General features: G+C 37.0%; 3 non-coding genes across 3 annotated transcripts; all 3 read right to left on the reverse strand.

The window, feature by feature from the left end:
• Window positions 1–261: 261 nt before the first annotated feature.
• TRNAA-AGC (transfer RNA alanine (anticodon AGC)) lies at window positions 262–334 on the reverse strand. Its single transcript has one exon. It is a non-coding gene; the product is annotated as a tRNA-Ala (tRNA).
• Window positions 335–3,087: 2,753 nt separating this feature from the next.
• TRNAA-AGC (transfer RNA alanine (anticodon AGC)) lies at window positions 3,088–3,160 on the reverse strand. The gene has a single exon. It is a non-coding gene; the product is annotated as a tRNA-Ala (tRNA).
• A 2,108-nt stretch (window positions 3,161–5,268) lies between these two features.
• TRNAA-AGC (transfer RNA alanine (anticodon AGC)) lies at window positions 5,269–5,341 on the reverse strand. The gene has a single exon. It is a non-coding gene; the product is annotated as a tRNA-Ala (tRNA).
• Window positions 5,342–17,278: the final 11,937 nt, after the last annotated feature.

The raw sequence follows: 17,278 nt of genomic DNA on the forward strand, positions 1-17,278 counted from the left end.
TTTCTGACGGTTCTGTCATGTCTCCCAGTGTACCGGCTTCGCTGTCCGTCTGCATTTCAAATTTCAGATTTCGATGACACCTGGAAGATGCCGAACATTGATGTGAGCCAGTCTGTCATTCAATGGATAGAGGGAGCTTTATATGGAAAATAATGCATACAATTTATTTTGCAGAGTGGTTATGGTCAAGTTTGCGTGTCTTCTGATTCATTCCAATTCAAAATTGTTAATTCGCTGACAAAATGTGGCAATGTAGAATATTGGAGGATGTGGGTATTGATCCCACTACCTCTCGCATGCTAAGCGAGCACTCTACCATTTGAGCTAATCCCCCATTAACTCTTTGTGATTTTATATAAAGGCAAGTTTTGGCAAGTTTGTTATTTTGTTATTATTATGAATAATAATAATAAGCTAATTGGAGGGGAGCTAATCCCCTGTTACCTTTTGGTGATTTCCTAGAAAGGCAAACATTATTATTATTAAGAATGATTTTGATTCATCTTGAATAATCTCAGCTTTGATTATTATTTCACAGTTTACAGTGATATAAATTGTAATTTTCAAATGCTTTGTATCTATTTAGCTTTTTTTATTGCATGAATGTGTTTACGATTTGTTTTTACGTAAATTCTCATCGGCAGATGCTTTCTCATGGTTCTGTGATGTTTCCCATTGTTCTGGCTTCGCTGTCCGTCGGCTTTCCAAATTTCAGATTTCTTTGACACATGAAAGTCACCGAACGTTGATATCAGGCAGTCAATCAGTCAATGGTTAGAACGAGCTTTGCATGGAAAAGAATGCATACAATTTATTTCGCAGAGTGGTAATGGTCAAGTTTGCGTGTCTTCTGATTGATTCCAATTCAAAATTGTTAATTCGCTGACAAAATGTGAGAATGTAGAACATTGGAGGATGTTGGTATCGATCCCACTATCTCTCGCATGCTAAGCGAGCACTCTACCATTTGAGCTAATCCCCCGTTACCTTTTGGTGATTTCATAGAAAGGCAAGCAGTATTATTATTCTTAAGAATGATTTTGATTAATCTTGTATAATCTCAGCTTTGATTATTATTTCACAGTTTACAGTGATATAAATTGCAATTTTCAAATGCTATATATCGATTCAGCTTTTTTTTGTTTTATAAATGCGTTTACGGTTTTTTAAACGTAAATATTCATTGGCAGACACTTTCTGACGGTTCTGTGATGTCTCCCAGTGAACCGGCTTCACTGTCCGTCGGCATTTCAAATTTCAGGTTTCGATGACACCTGGAAGATGCCGAACGTTGATGTGAGCCACTGTCAGTCATTGGATAGAGTGAGCTTTAAATGGAAAATAATGCATACAATTTATTTTGCAGAGTGGTAATGGTCAAGTTTGCGTGTCTTCTGATTCATTCCAATTCAAAATTGTTAATTCGCTGACAAAATGTGAGAATGTAAAATATTGGAGGATGTTGGTATCAATCCCACTACCTCTCGCATGCATAAGTAAGCACTCTACCATTTGAGCTTATCTCCCGTCACCACTTTGTGATTTTCGAAAAAGGCAAGCTTTATTATTATTACGAATGATTTTAATTTATCTTGCATTGTCTCAGCTTTGATGATTATTTCACAGTTTACAGTGATATAAATTGCTATTTTCAAATGCTATATATCGATTCAGCTTTTTTTTGTTTTATGAATGTGTTTACGGTTTTTTTAAACGTAAATATTCATTGGCAGACGCTTTCTGATGGTTCTTTCATGTCTCCCAGTGTACTGGCTTCGCTGTCCGTCTGCATTTCAAATTTCAGATTTCGATGACACCTGGAAGATGCCGAACATTGACGTGAGCCAGTCTGTCAGTCAATGGATAGAGGGAGCTTTATATGGAAAATAATGTATACAATTTATTTTGCAGAGTGGTAATGGTCAAGGTTGCGTGTCTTCTGATTCATTCCAATTCAAAATTGTTAATTCGCTGACAAAATGTGACAATGTAAAATATTGGAGGATGTGGGTATCGATCCCACTACCTCTCGCATGCTTAAGTGAGCCCTCTACCATTTGAGCTAATCCCCCGTTAACTTGTTGTGATTTTATATAAAGGCAAGTTTTGTTATTATTATGAATGATTTTAATTTATCTTGCATTGTCTCAGCTTTGATGATTATTTCACAGTTTACAGTGATATAAATTGCAATTTTCAAATGCTATATATATATCGATTCAGCTTTTTTTGTTTTATTAATGCGTTTTCGTTTTTTTTTAAAGTAAATATTCATTGGCAGACACTTTCTGACGGTTCTGTGATGTCTCCCAGTGTACCGGCTTTGCTGTCCATCGGCATTCCAAATTTCAGATTTATATGACACATGGAAGATACCGAACGTTGATATCACCCAGTCACTCAGTCAATGGTGAGAAAGAGCTTGATATGGAAAATAATGCATACAATTTGTTTCGTGGAGAGGCAATGGTCAAGATTGCATGTCTTCTGATTCCTGCCGATTAAAATTTGTTAATTCGCTGACAAAATGTGAGGATGTAGAACATTGGAGGATGTTGGTATCGATCCCACTATCTCTCGCATGCATAAGCGAGCACCCTACCATTTGAGCTAATCCCCCGTTACCTTTTGGTGATTTCATAGAAAGGCAAGTTTTGTTATTATTATGAATGATTTTAATTTATCTTGCATTGTCTCAGCTTTGATGATTATTTCACAGTTTACAGTGATATAAATTGCAATTTTCAAATGCTATATATATATCGATTCAGCTTTTTTTGTTTTATTAATGCGTTTTCGTTTTTTTTTAAAGTAAATATTCATTGGCAGACGCTTTCTGACGGTTCTGTGATGTCTCCCAGTGTACCGTCTTCGCTGTCTGTCTGTATTTCAAATTTCGATGACACCTGGAAGATGCCGAACATTGATGTGAGCCAGTCTGTCATTCAATGGATAGAGGGAGCATTATATGGAAAATAATGCATACAATTTATTTTGCAGAGTGGTGATGGTCAAGTTTGCATGTCTTCTGATTCATTCCAATTCAAAATTGTTAATTCGCTGACAAGATGTGGCAATGGAGAATATTGGAGGATGTGGGTATCGATCCCACTACCTCTCGCATGCTAAGCGAGCACTCTACCATTTGAGCTAATCCACCGTTACCTCTTTGTGATTTTATATAAAGGAAAGTTTTGTTATTATTATGAATGCTTTTAATTTATCTTGCATTGTCTCAGCTTTGATGATTATTTCACAGTTTACAGTGATATAAATTGCAATTTTCAAATGCTATATATCGATTCAGCTTTTTTTTGTTTTATGAATGCGTTTACGGGTTTTTTAAACGTAAATATTCATTGGCAGACGCTTTCTGACGGTTCTGTGATGTCTCCCAGTGTACCGGCTTTGCTGTCCATCGGCATTCCAAATTTCAGATTTATATGACACCTGGAAGATACCGAACGTTGATATCACCCAGTCACTCAGTCAATGGCGAGAAAGAGCTTGATATGGGAAATAATGCATACAGTTTGTTTCGTGGAGAGGCAATGGTCAAGATTGCGTGTCTTCTGATTCCTGCCGATTAAAATTTGTTAATTCGCTGACAAAATGTGAGAATGTAAAATTTTGGAGGATGTGGGTATCGATCCCACTGCCTCTCACATACAAAGCAAGCACTCTACCATTTGAGCTAATTCCCCGATACCTCAAGATGATGTCATATAAAGGCAAGCTTTATTATTATTATGAATGATTTTAATTTATCTTGCATGATTTCAGCTTTGATTATTATTTCACATTCTGCAGTGATATAAATAGTAATTTTCAAATGCTTTGTATCTATTCAGCTTTTTTTATTGCATGAATGTGTTTACGATTTGTTTTTACGTAAATTCTCATCGGCAGACGCTTTCTGATGGTTCTGTGATGTTTCCCATTGTTCTGGCTTCGCTGTCCGTCGGCATTCCAAATTTCAGATTTCTTTGACACATGAAAGACACCGAACGTTGATATCAGCCAGTCAATCAGTCAATGGTTAGAACGAGCTTTGCATGGAAAAGAATGCATACAATTTATTTTGCAGAGTGGTAATGGTCAAGTTACCACTCTGGTCTTCTGATTGATTCCAATTCAAAATTGTTAATTCGCTGACAAAATGTGAGAATGTAAAACATTGGAGGATGTGGGTCTCGATCCCACTACCTTGCGTATGCTAAGCGAGCTCTCTACCATTTGAGCTTATCTCCTGTTACCACTTAGTGATTTTCGAAAAAGGCAAGCTTTGTTATTATTACGAATGATTTTAATTAATCTTGCATTGTCTCAGCTTTGATGATTATTTCACAGTTTCCAGTCATATAAATTGCAATTTTCAAATGCTATATATCGATTCAGCTTTTTTTTTGTTTTATGAATGCGTTTACGGGTTTTTTAAACGTAAATATTCATTGGCAGACGCTTTCTGACGGTTCTGTCATGTCTCCCAGTGTAGCGGGTTCGCTGTCCGTCTGCATTTCAAATTTCAGATTTCGATGACACCTGGAAGATGCCGAACATTGACGTGAGCCAGTCTGTCAGTCAATGGATAGAGGGAGCTTTAAATGGAAAATAATGCATACAATTTATTTTGCAGAGTGGTAATGGTCAAGTTTGCGTGTCTTCTGATTCATTCCAATTCAAAATTGTTAATTCGCTGACAAAATGTGAGAATGTAAAATATTGGAGGATGTTGGTATCAATCCCACTACCTCTCGCATGCATAAGTAACCACTCTACCATTTGAGCTTATCTCCTGTTACCACTTAGTGATTTTCGAAAAAGGCAAGCTTTATTATTATTACGAATGATTTTAATTTATCTTGCATTGTCTCAGCTTTGATGATTATTTCACAGTTTACAGTGATATAAATTGCTATTTTCAAATGCTATATATCGATTCAGCTTTTTTTTGTTTTATGAATGTGTTTACGGTTTTTTTAAACGTAAATATTCATTGGCAGACGCTTTCTGACGGTTCTGTCATGTCTCCCAGTGTACTGGCTTCGCTGTCCGTCTGCATTTCAAATTTCAGATTTCGATGACACCTGGAAGATGCCGAACATTGACGTGAGCCAGTCTGTCAGTCAATGGATAGAGGGAGCTTTATATGGAAAATAATGCATACAATTTATTTTGCAGAGTGGTAATGGTCAAGTTTGCGTGTCTTCTGATTCATTCCAATTCAAAATTGTTAATTCGCTGACAAAATGTGACAATGTAAAATATTGGAGGATGTGGGTATCGATCCCACTACCTCTCGCATGCTAAGCGAGCACTCTACCATTTGAGCTAATCCCCCATTAACTTGTTGTGATTTTATATAAAGGCAAGTTTTGTTATTATTATGAATGATTTTAATTTATCTTGCATTGTCTCAGCTTTGATGATTATTTCACAGTTTACAGTGATATAAATTGCAATTTTCAAATGCTATATATATATCGATTCAGCTTTTTTTGTTTTATTAATGCGTTTTCGTTTTTTTTTAAAGTAAATATTCATTGGCAGACACTTTCTGACGGTTCTGTGATGTCTCCCAGTGTACCGGCTTTGCTGTCCATCGGCATTCCAAATTTCAGATTTATATGACACATGGAAGATACCGAACGTTGATATCACCCAGTCACTCAGTCAATGGTGAGAAAGAGCTTGATATGGAAAATAATGCATACAATTTGTTTCGTGGAGAGGCAATGGTCAAGATTGCATGTCTTCTGATTCCTGCCGATTAAAATTTGTTAATTCGCTGACAAAATGTGAGGATGTAGAATTTTGGAGGATGTGGGCATCAATCCCACTGCCTCTCACATGCAAAGCAAGCGCTCTACCGTTTGAGCTAATCCCCTGATACCTCAAGATGATGTCATATAAAGGCAAGCTTTATTATTATTTTGAATGATTTTAATTTATCTTGCATGATTTCAGCTTTGATTATTATTTCACAGTCTGCAGTGATATAAATAGTAATTTTCAAATGCTTTGTATCTATTCAGCTTTTTTTGTTGCATGAATGTGTTTACGATTTGTTTTTACGTAAATTCTCATCGGCAGACGCTTTCTGATGGTTCTGTGATGTTTCCCATTGTTCTGGCTTCGCTGTCCGTCGGCATTCCAAATTTCAGATTTCTTTGACACATGAAAGACACTGAACGTTGATATCAGCCAGTCAATCAGTCAATGGTTAGAACGAGCTTTGCATGGAAAAGAATGCATACAATTTATTTCGCAGAGTGGTAACGGTGAAGTTACCACTCTGGTCTTCTGATTGATTCCAATTCAAAATTGTTAATTCGCTGACAAAATGTGAGAATGAAGAACATTGGAGGATGTGGGTATCGATCCCACTACCTCTTGCATGCTAAGCGAGCACTCTACCATTTGAGCTAATCCCCTGATACCTTTTGGTGATTTCATAGAAAGGCAAGCATTATTATTATTAAGAATGATTTTGATTCATCTTGCATAATCCCAGCTTTGATTATTATTTCACAGTTTGCAGTGATATAAATTGCAATTTTCAAATGCTATACATCGATTCAGCTTTTTTTTGTTTTATGAATGCGTTTACGGTTTTTTAAATGTAAATATTCATTGGCAGATGCTTTCTGATGGTTCTGTGATGTCTCCCAGTGAACCGGCTTCGCTGTCCGTCGGCATTTCAAATTTCAGATTTCGATGACACCTGGAAGATGCCGAACGTTGATGTGAGCCACTGTCAGTCATTGGATAGAGGGAGCTTTAAATGGAAAATAATGCATACAATTTATTTTGCAGAGTGGTAATGGTCAAGTTTGCGTGTCTTCTGATTCATTCCAATTCAAAATTGTTAATTCGCTGACAAAATGTGAGAATGTAAAATATTGGAGGATGTTGGTATCAATCCCACTACCTCTCGCATGTGAAGTGAGCACTCTACCATTTATAGCTTATCTCCCGTTACCACTTAGTGATTTTCGAAAAAGGCAAGCTTTATTATTATTACGAATGATTTTAATTTATCTTGCATTGTCTCAGCTTTGATGATTATTTCACAGTTTGCAGTGATATAAATTGCAATTTTCAAATGCTATATATGGATTCAGCTTTTTTTTGTTTTATGAATGCATTTACGGTTTTTTTTAACGTAAATATTCATTGGCAGACGCTCTCTGACGGTTCTGTCATGTCTCCCAGTGTACCTTCTTCGCTGTCTGTCTGTATTTCAAATTTCAGATTTCGATGACACCTGGAAGATGCCGAACATTGATGTGAGCCAGTCTGTCAGTCAATGGATAGAGGGAGCATTATATGGAAAATAATGCATACAATTTATTTTGCAGAGTGGTGATGGTCAAGTTTGCATGTCTTCTGATTCATTCCAATTCGAAATTGTTAATTCGCTGACAAAATGTGGCAATGGAGAATATTGGAGGATGTGGGTATCGATCCACACTACCTCTCGCATGCATAAGTGAGCACTCTACCATTTGAGCTAATCCCCCGTTAACTCTTTGTGATTTTATATAAAGGAAAGTTTTGTTATTATTATGAATGCTTTTAATTTATCTTGCATTGTCTCAGCTTTGATGATTATTTCACAGTTTACAGTGATATAAATTGCAATTTTCAAATGCTTTATATATATCGATTCAGCTTTTTTTGTTTTATGAATGCGTTTTCGGGTTTTTTTAACGTAAATATTCATTGGCAGATGCTTTCTGACGGTTCTGTGATGTCTCCCAGTGTACTGGCTTTGCTGTCCATCGGCATTCCAAATTTCAGATTTATATGACACCTGGAAGATACCGAACGTTGATATCACCCAGTCACTCAGTCAATGGTGAGAAAGAGCTTGATATGGAAAATAATGCATTCAATTTGTTTCGTGGAGAGGCAATGGTCAAGATTGCGTGTCTTCTGATTCCTGCCAATTAAAATTTGTTTATTCGCTGACAAAATGCGAGAATGTAGAATTTTGGAGGATGTGGGTATCGATCCCACTGCCTCTCACATGCAAAGCGAGCGCTCTACCATTTGAGCTAATCCCCTGATACCTCAAGGTGATTTCATATAAAGGCAAGCTTTATTATTATTATGAATGATTTTAATTTATCTTGCATGATTTCAGCTTTGATTATTATTTCACAGTCTGCAGTGATATAAATAGTAATTTTCAAATGTTTTGTATCTATTCAGCTTTTTTTATTGCATGAATGTGTTTATGATTTGTTTTTACGTAAATTCTCATCGGCAGACGCTTTCTGATGGTTGTGTGATGTTTCCCATTGTTCTGGCTTCGCTGTCCGTCGGCATTCCAAATTTCAGATTTCTTTGACACATGAAAGACACCGAACGTTGATATCAGCCAGTCAATCAGTCAATGGATAGAGGGAGCTTTATATGGAAAATAATGCATACAATTTGTTTCGTGGAGAGGTAATGGTCAAGTTTGCGTGTCTTCTGATTCATTCCAATTCAAAATTGTTAATTCGCTGACAAAATGTGGCAATGTAGAATATTGGAGGATGTGGGTATCAATCCCACTGCCTCTCACATGCAAAGCAAGTGCTCTACCATTTGAGCTAATCCCTGGATACCTCTAGATGATTTCATATAAAGGCAAGCTTTATTATTATTATGAATGATTTTAATTTATCTTGCATGATTTCAGCTTTGATTATTATATCACAGTCTGCAGTGATATAAATTGTAATTTTCAAATGCTTTGTATCTATTCAGCTTTTTTTATTGGATGAATGTGTTTACGATTTGTTTTTACGTAAATTCTCATCAGCAGACGCTTTCTGATGGTACTGTGATGTTTCGCATTGTTCTGGCTTCGCTGTCCATCGGCATTCCAAATTTCAGATTTCTTTGACAAATGAAAGACACCGAACGTTGATATCACCCAGTCAATCAGTCAATGGTAAGAACGAGCTTTGCATGGAAAAGAATGCATACAATTTATTTCGTAGAGTGGTCATGGTCAAGTTACCACTCTGGTCTTCTGATTGATTCCAATTCAAAATTGTTAATTCGCTGACAAAATGTGAGAATGTAAAACATTGGAGGATGTGGGTATCAATCCCACTACCTCTCGCATGCTAAGTGAGCACTCTACCATTTGAGCTTATCTCCTGTTACCACTTAGTGATTTTCGAAAAAGGCAAGCTTTATTATTATTACGAATGATTTTAATTTATCTTGCATTGTCTCAGCTTTGATGATTATTTCACAGTTTACAGTGATATATATTGCAATTTTCAAATGCTATATATCGATTCAGCTTTTTGTTGTTTTATGAATGCGTTTACGGTTTTTTTAAATGTAAATATTCATTGGCAGACGCTTTCTGACGGTTCTGTCATGTCTCCCAGTGTACCGGCTTCGCTGTCCGTCTGCATTTCAAATTTCAGATTTTGATGACACCTGGAAGATGCCGAACATTGATGTGAGCCAGTCTGTCAGTCAATGGATAGAGGGAGCTTTATATGGAAAACAAGTGAATCCTCTTGGATTGCGCTGAGGTTCGGGCATGGAATTTCGAGCCTCGATCATGGTTCGAGCCTCGATCTTGTATACAAAAATAATAATAATAATAATAAGAACCTTGGGCCGAATCTCGCGCTTCACCAGTGCGCGTGCGCGAATTTGCGTCACGTCGGCAGCGAGAAGGGGTTCCCCAACACGAACCAATCAGGAACTGCCACGTCACACTTATATGATCTCAGAATTCCTGTGACAGGAATTCGCGTTACACTGGCTGGAAGTCATTCGCTAGAGGCGCTTCCTCAGCGCTAATAATGCATACACTTTATTTTGCAGAGTGGTAATGGTCAAGATTGCATGTCTTCTGATTCCTGCTGATTAAAATTTGTTAATTCGCTGACAAAATGTGAGAATGTAGAATATGGGTATCGATCCCACTACCTCTCGCATGCGAGGCGAGCACTCTACCATTTGAGCTAATCCCCCATTACCTTTTGGTGATTTCATAGAAAGGCAAGCATTATTATTATTAAGAATGATTTTGATTAATCTTGTATATCTCAGCTTTGATTATTATTTCACAGTTTACAGTGATATAAATTGCAATTTTCAAATGCTATATAGCGATTCAGATTTTTTTTGTTTTATAAATGCGTTTACGGTTTTTTAAACGTAAATATTCATTGGCAGACACTTTCTGACGGTTCTGTGATGTCTCCCAGTGAACCGGCTTCGCTGCCCGTCGGCATTTCAAATTTCAGATTTCGATGACACCTGGAAGATGCCGAACGTTGATGTGAGCCACTGTCAGTCATTGGATAGAGGGAGCTTTAAATGGAAAATAATGCATACAATTTATTTTGCAGAGTGGTAATGGTCAAGTTTGCGTGTCTTCTGATTCATTCCAATTCAAAATTGTTAATTCGCTGACAAAATGTGACAACGTAAAATATTGGAGGATGTGGGTATCGATTCCACTACCTCTCGCTTGCTTAAGCGAGCACTCTACCATTTGAGCTAATCCCCCATAACCTTTTTGTGATTTTATATAAAGGCAAGTTTTGTTATTATTATGAATGCTTTTAATGTATCTTGCATTGTCTCAGCTTTGATGATTATTTCACAGTTTACAGTGATATAAATTGCAATTTTCAAATGCTATATATATATCGATTCAGCTTTTTTTGTTTTATGAACGCGTTTTCGGGTTTTTTTAACGTAAATATTCATTGGCAGACGCTTTCTGACGGTTCTGTGATGTCTCCAGGTGTACCGGCTTTGCTGTCCATCGGCATTCCAAATTTCAGATTTATATGACACCTGGAAGATACCGAACGTTGATATCACCCAGTCACTCAGTCAATGGATAGAGGGAGCTTTATATGGAAAATGAATCCTCTTGGATTGCGCTGAGGTTCGGGCATGGAATTTCGAGCCTCGATCATGGTTCGAGCCTCGATCTTGTATACAAAAATAATAATAATAATAATAAGAACCTTGGGCCGAATCTCGCGCTTCACCAGTGCGCGTGCGCGAATTTACGTCACGTCGGCAGCGAGAAGGGGTTCCCCAACACGACCCAATCAGGAACTGCCACATCACACTTATATGATCTCAGAATTCCTGTGACAGGAATTCGCGTTACACTGGCTGGAAGTCATTCACTAGAGGCGCTTCCTCAGCGCTAATAATGCATACAATTTGTTTCGTGGAGAGGTAATGGTCAAGTTTGCTTGTCTTCTGATTCATTCCAATTCAAAATTGTTAATTCGCTGAAAAAATGTGGCAATGTAGAATATTGGAGGATGTGGGTATCGATCCCACTGCCTTCTCACATGCAAAGCAAGGGCTATACCATTTGAGATAATCCCTAGATATGTCTAGATGATTTCATATAAAGGCAAGCTTTATTATTATTATGAATGATTTTAATTTATCTTGCATGATTTCAGCTTTGATTATTATTTCACAGTCTGCAGTGATATAAATTGTAATTTTCAAATGCTTTGTATCTATTCAGCTTTTTTTATTGGATGAATGTGTTTACGATTTGTTTTTACGTAAATTCTCATCAGCAGACGCTTTCTGATGGTTCTGTGATGTTTCGCATTGTTCTGGCTTCGCTGTCCATCGGCATTCCAAATTTCAGATTTCTTTGACACATGAAAGACACCGAACGTTGATATCACCCAGTCAATCAGTCAATGGTTAGAACGAGCTTTGCATGGAAAATAATGCATACAATTTATTTCGGAGAGAGGTCATGGTCAAGTTACCACTCTGGTCTTCTGATTGATTCCAATTCAAAATTGTTAATTCGCTGACAAAATGTGAGAATGTAAAACATTGGAGGATGTGGGTATCAATCCCACTACCTCTCGCATGCTAAGTGAGCACTCTACCATTTGAGCTTATATCCTGTTACCACTGAGTGATTTTCGAAAAAGGCAAGCTTTATTATTATTACGAATGATTTTAATTTATCTTGCATTGTCTCAGCTTTGATGATTATTTCACAGTTTACAGTGATATAAATTGCAATTTTCAAATGCTATATATCGATTCAGCTTTTTGTTGTTTTATGAATGCGTTTACGGTTTGTTTAAACGTAAATATTCATTGGCAGACGCTTTCTGATGGTTCTGTCATGTCTCCCAGTGTTCCGGCTTCGCTGTCCGTCTGCATTTCAAATTTCAGATTTCGATGACACCTGGAGGATGCCGAACATTGATGTGAGCCAGTCTGTCAGTCAATGGATAGAGGGAGCTTTATATGGAAAATAATGCATACACTTTATTTTGCAGAGTGGTAATGGTCAAGATTGCGTGTCTTCTGATTCCTGCCGATTAAAATTTGTTAATTCGCTGACAAAATGTGAAAATGTAGAATATTGGAGGATGTGGGTATCGATCCCACTACCTCTCGCATGCTAAGTGAGCACTCTACCATTTGAGCTAATCCCTGTTACCTTTTGGGGACTTTGTATGAAGGCAAGCTTTATTATTATTATGAATGATTTTAATTTATCTTGCATTGTCTCAGCTTTGATGATTATTTCACAGTTTACAGTGATATAAATTGCAATTTTCAAATGCAATATGTCGATTCAGCTTTTTTTTGTTTTATGAATGCGTTTATGGTTTTTTAAACGTAAATATTCATTGGCAGATGCTTTCTGACGGTTCTGTGATGTCTCCCAGTGTACCGGCTTTGCTGTCCATCGGCATTCCAAATTTCAGATTTATATGACACCTGGAAGATACCGAACGTTGATATCACCCAGTCACTCAGTCAATTGGGAGAAGGAGCTTGATATGGAAAATAATGCAAACAATTTGTTTCGTGGAGAGGCAATGGTCAAGTTTGCTCGTCTTCTGATTCCTGCCCATTCATATTGTTAATTCGCTGACAAAATGTGAGAATGTAGAATTTTGGAGGATGTGGGCATTGATCCCACTGCCTCTCACATGCAAAGCGAGTGCTCTACCATTTGAGCTAATCCCTGGATACCTCTAGATGATTTCATATAAAGGCAAGCTTTATTATTATTATGAATGATTTTAATTTATCTTGCATGATTTCAGCTTTGATTATTATTTCACAGTCTGCAGTGATATAAATTGTAATTTTCAAATGCTTTGTATCTATTCAGCTTTTTTTATTGGATGAATGTGTTTACGATTTGTTTTTACGTAAATTCTCATCGGCAGACGCTTTCTGATGGTTCTGTGATGTTTCCCATTGTTCTGGCTTCGCTGTCCGTCGGCATTCCAAATTTCAGATTTCTTTGACACATGAAAGACACCGAACGTTGATATCAGCCAGTCAATCAGTCAATGGTTAGAACAAGCTTTGCATGGAAAAGAATGCATACAATTTATTTCGCAGAGTGGTAATGGTCAAGTTTGCGTGTCTTCTGATTGATTCCAATTCAAAATTGTTAATTCGCTGACAAAATGTGAGAATGTAAAATATTGGAGGATGTGGGTACCAACCCCACTACTTCTCTGCATGCATAAGCGAGCACTCTACCATTTGAGCTAATCCCCCGTCACCTCTTTGTGATTTTATATGAAGGCAAGCTTTGATATTATTATGAATGATTTTAATTTATCTTGCATTGTCTCAGCTTTGATGATTATTTCACAGTTTACAGTGATATAAATTGCAATTTTCAAATGCTTTGTATCTATTCAGCTTTTTTTATTGCCTGAATGTGTTTACGATTTGTTTTTACATAAATTCTCATCGGCAGACGCTTTCTGATGGTTCTGTGATGTTTCCCATTGTTCTGGCTTCGCTGTCCGTCGGCATTCCAAATTTCAGATTTCTTTGACACATGAAAGACACCGAACGTTGATATCAGCCAGTCAATCAGTCAATGGTTAGAACGAGCTTTGCATGGAAAAGAATGCATACAATTTATTTCGCAGAGTGGTAATGGTCAAGTTACCACTCTCGTCTTCTGATTGATTCCAATTCAAAATTGTTAATTCGCTGACAAAATGTGAGAATGTAAAACATTGGAGGATGTGGGTATCGATCCCACTACCTCTCGCATGCTAAGTGAGCACTCTACCATTTGAGCTTATCTTCTGTTACCACTTAGTGATTTTCGATAAAGGCAAGCTTTATTATTATTACGAATGATTTTAATTAATCTTGCATTGTCTCAGCTTTGATGATTATTTCACAGTTTCCAGTGATATAAATTGCAATTTTCAAATGCTATATATCGATTCAGCTTTTTTTTGTTTTATGAATGCGTTTACGGGTTTTTTAAACGTAAATATTCATTGGCAGACGCTTTCTGACGGTTCTGTCATGTCTCCCAGTGTACCGGCTTCGCTGTCCGTCTGCATTTCAAATTTCAGATTTCGATGACACCTGGAAGATGCCGAACATTGATGTGAGCCAGTCTGTCAGTCAATGGATAGAGGGAGCTTTATATGGAAAATAATGCATACAATTTATTTTGCAGAGTGGTAATGGTCAAGTTTGCGTGTCTTCTGATTCATTCCAATTCAAAATTGTTAATTCGCTGACAAAATGTGGCAATGTGAAATATTGGAGGATGTGGGTATCGATCCCACTACCTCTCGCATGCATAAGCGAGCACTCTACCATTTGAGCTAATCCCCCGTTACCTTTTGGTGATTTCATAGAAAGGCAAGCATTATTATTATTAAGAATGATTTTGATTCATCTTGCATAATCTCAGCTTTGAATATTATTTCACAGTTTACAGTGATATAAATTGCAATTTTCAAATGCTATACATCGATTAAGCTTTTTTTTGTTTTATGAATGCGTTTACGGTTTTTTAAACGTAAATATTCATTGGCAGATGCTTTCTGACGGTTCTGTGATGTCTCCCAGTGAACCGGCTTCGCTGTCCGTCGGCATTTCAAATTTCAGATTTCGATGACACCTGGAAGATGCCGAACGTTGATGTGAGCCACTGTCAGTCATTGGATAGAGGGAGCTTTAAATGGAAAATAATGCATACAATTTATTTTGCATAGTGGTAATGGTCAAGTTTGCGTGTCTTCTGATTCATTCCAATTCAAAATTGTTAATTCGCTGACAAAATGTGAGAATGTAAAATATTGGAGGATGTTGGTATCAATCCCACTACCTTCTCACATGCTAAGTGAGCACTGTACCATTTATAGCTTATCGCCCATTACCACTTGGTGGTTTTTGAAAAAGGCAAGCTTTATTATTATTACGAATGATTTTAATTTATCTTGCATTGTCTCAGCTTTGATGATTATTTCACAGTTTGCAGTGATATAAATTGCAATTTTCAAATGCTATATATGGATTCAGCTTTTTTTTGTTTTATGAATGCGTTTACGGTTTTTTTAAACGTAAATATTCATTGGCAGACGCTTTCTGACGGTTCTGTCATGTCTCCCAGTGTACCGGCTTCGCTGTCTGTCTGTATTTCAAATTTCAGATTTCGATGACACCTGGAAGATGCCGAACATTGATGTGAGCCAGTCTGTCAGTCAATGGATAGAGGGAGCATTATATGGAAAATAATGCATACAATTTATTTTGCAGAGTGGTAATGGTCAAGTTTGCGTGTCTTCTGATTCATTCCAATTCAAAATTGTTAATTCGCTGACAAAATGCGGCAATGTAGAATATTGGAGGATGTGGGTATCGATCCCACTACCTCTCGCATGCATAAGCGAGCACTCTACCATTTGAGCTAATCCCCCGATACCTTGAGATGATTTCATATAAAGGCAAGCTTTATTATTATTATGAATGATTTTAATTTATCTTGCATGATTTCAGCTTTGATTATTATTTTACAGTCTGCAGTGATATAAATTGTAATTTTCAAATGCTTTGTATCTATTCAGCTTTTTTTATTGCATGAATGTGTTTACGATTTGTTTTTACGTAAATTCTCATCGGCAGACGCTTTCTGATGGTTCTGTGATGTTTCCCATTGTTCTGGCTTCGCTGTCCGTCGGCATTCCAAATTTCAGATTTCTTTGACACATGAAAGTCACCGAACGTTGAAATCAGGCAGTCAATCAGTCAATGGTTAGAACGAGCTTTGCATCGAAAAGAATGCATACAATTTATTTTGCAGAGTGGTAATCGTCAAGTTTGCGTGTCTTCTGATTGATTCCAATTCAAAATTGTTAATTCGCTGACAAAATGTGAGAATGTAAAACATTGGAGGATGTGGGTATCGATCCCACTACCTCTCGCATGCATAAACGAGCACTCTACCATTTGAGCTAATCCCCCGTTACCTTTTGGTGATTTCATAGAAAGGCAAGCATTATTATTATTAAGAATGATTTTGATTAATCTTGTATAATCTCAGCTTTGATTATTATTTCACAGTTTACAGTGATATAAATTGCAATTTTCAAATGCTATATCTCGATTCAGCTTTTTTTTGTTTTATAAATGCGTTTACGGTTTTTTAAACGTAAATATTCATTGGCAGACACTTTCTGACGGTTCTGTGATGTCTCCCAGTGAACCGGCTTCGCTGTCCGTCGGCATTTCAAATTTCAGATTTCGATGACACCTGGAAGATGCCGAACGTTGATGTGAGCCACTGTCAGTCATTGGATAGAGGGAGCTTTAAATGGAAAATAATGCATACAATTTATTTTTCAGAGTGGTAATGGTCAAGTTTGCGCATCTTCTGATTCATTCCAATTCAAAATTGTTAATTCGCTGACAAAATGTGGCAATGTAGGATATCGGAGGATGTGGGTATCGATCCCACTACCTCTCACTTGCTAAGCGAGCACTCTACCATGTGAGCTAATCCCCTGTTACCTCTTCGCGACTTTATATAAAGGCAAGTTTTGTTATTATTATGAATGCTTTTAATTTATCTTGCATTGTCTCAGCTTTGATGATTATTTCACAGTTTACAGTGATATAAATTGCAATTTTCAAATGCTATATATATATCGATTCAGCTTTTTTTGTTTTATGAATGCGTTTTCGGGTTTTTTTAACGTAAATATTCATTGGCAGACGCTTTCTGACGGTTCTGTGATGTCTCCCAGAGTACCGGCTTTGCTGTCCATCGGCATTCCAAATTTCAGATTTATATGACACCTGGAAGATACCGAACGTTGATATCACCCAGTCACTCAGTCAATGGATAGAGGGAGCTTTATATGGAAAATAATGCATACAATTTGTTTCGTGGAGAGGTAATGGTCAAGTTTGCGTGTCTTCTGATTCATTCCAATTCAAAATTGTTAATTCGCTGACA

This window comes from Myxine glutinosa, chromosome 1 (assembly GCF_964187855.1).
Source record: "Myxine glutinosa chromosome 1, kmMyxGlut1.1, whole genome shotgun sequence".
NCBI classification, from domain to species: domain Eukaryota; kingdom Metazoa; phylum Chordata; class Myxini; order Myxiniformes; family Myxinidae; genus Myxine; species Myxine glutinosa.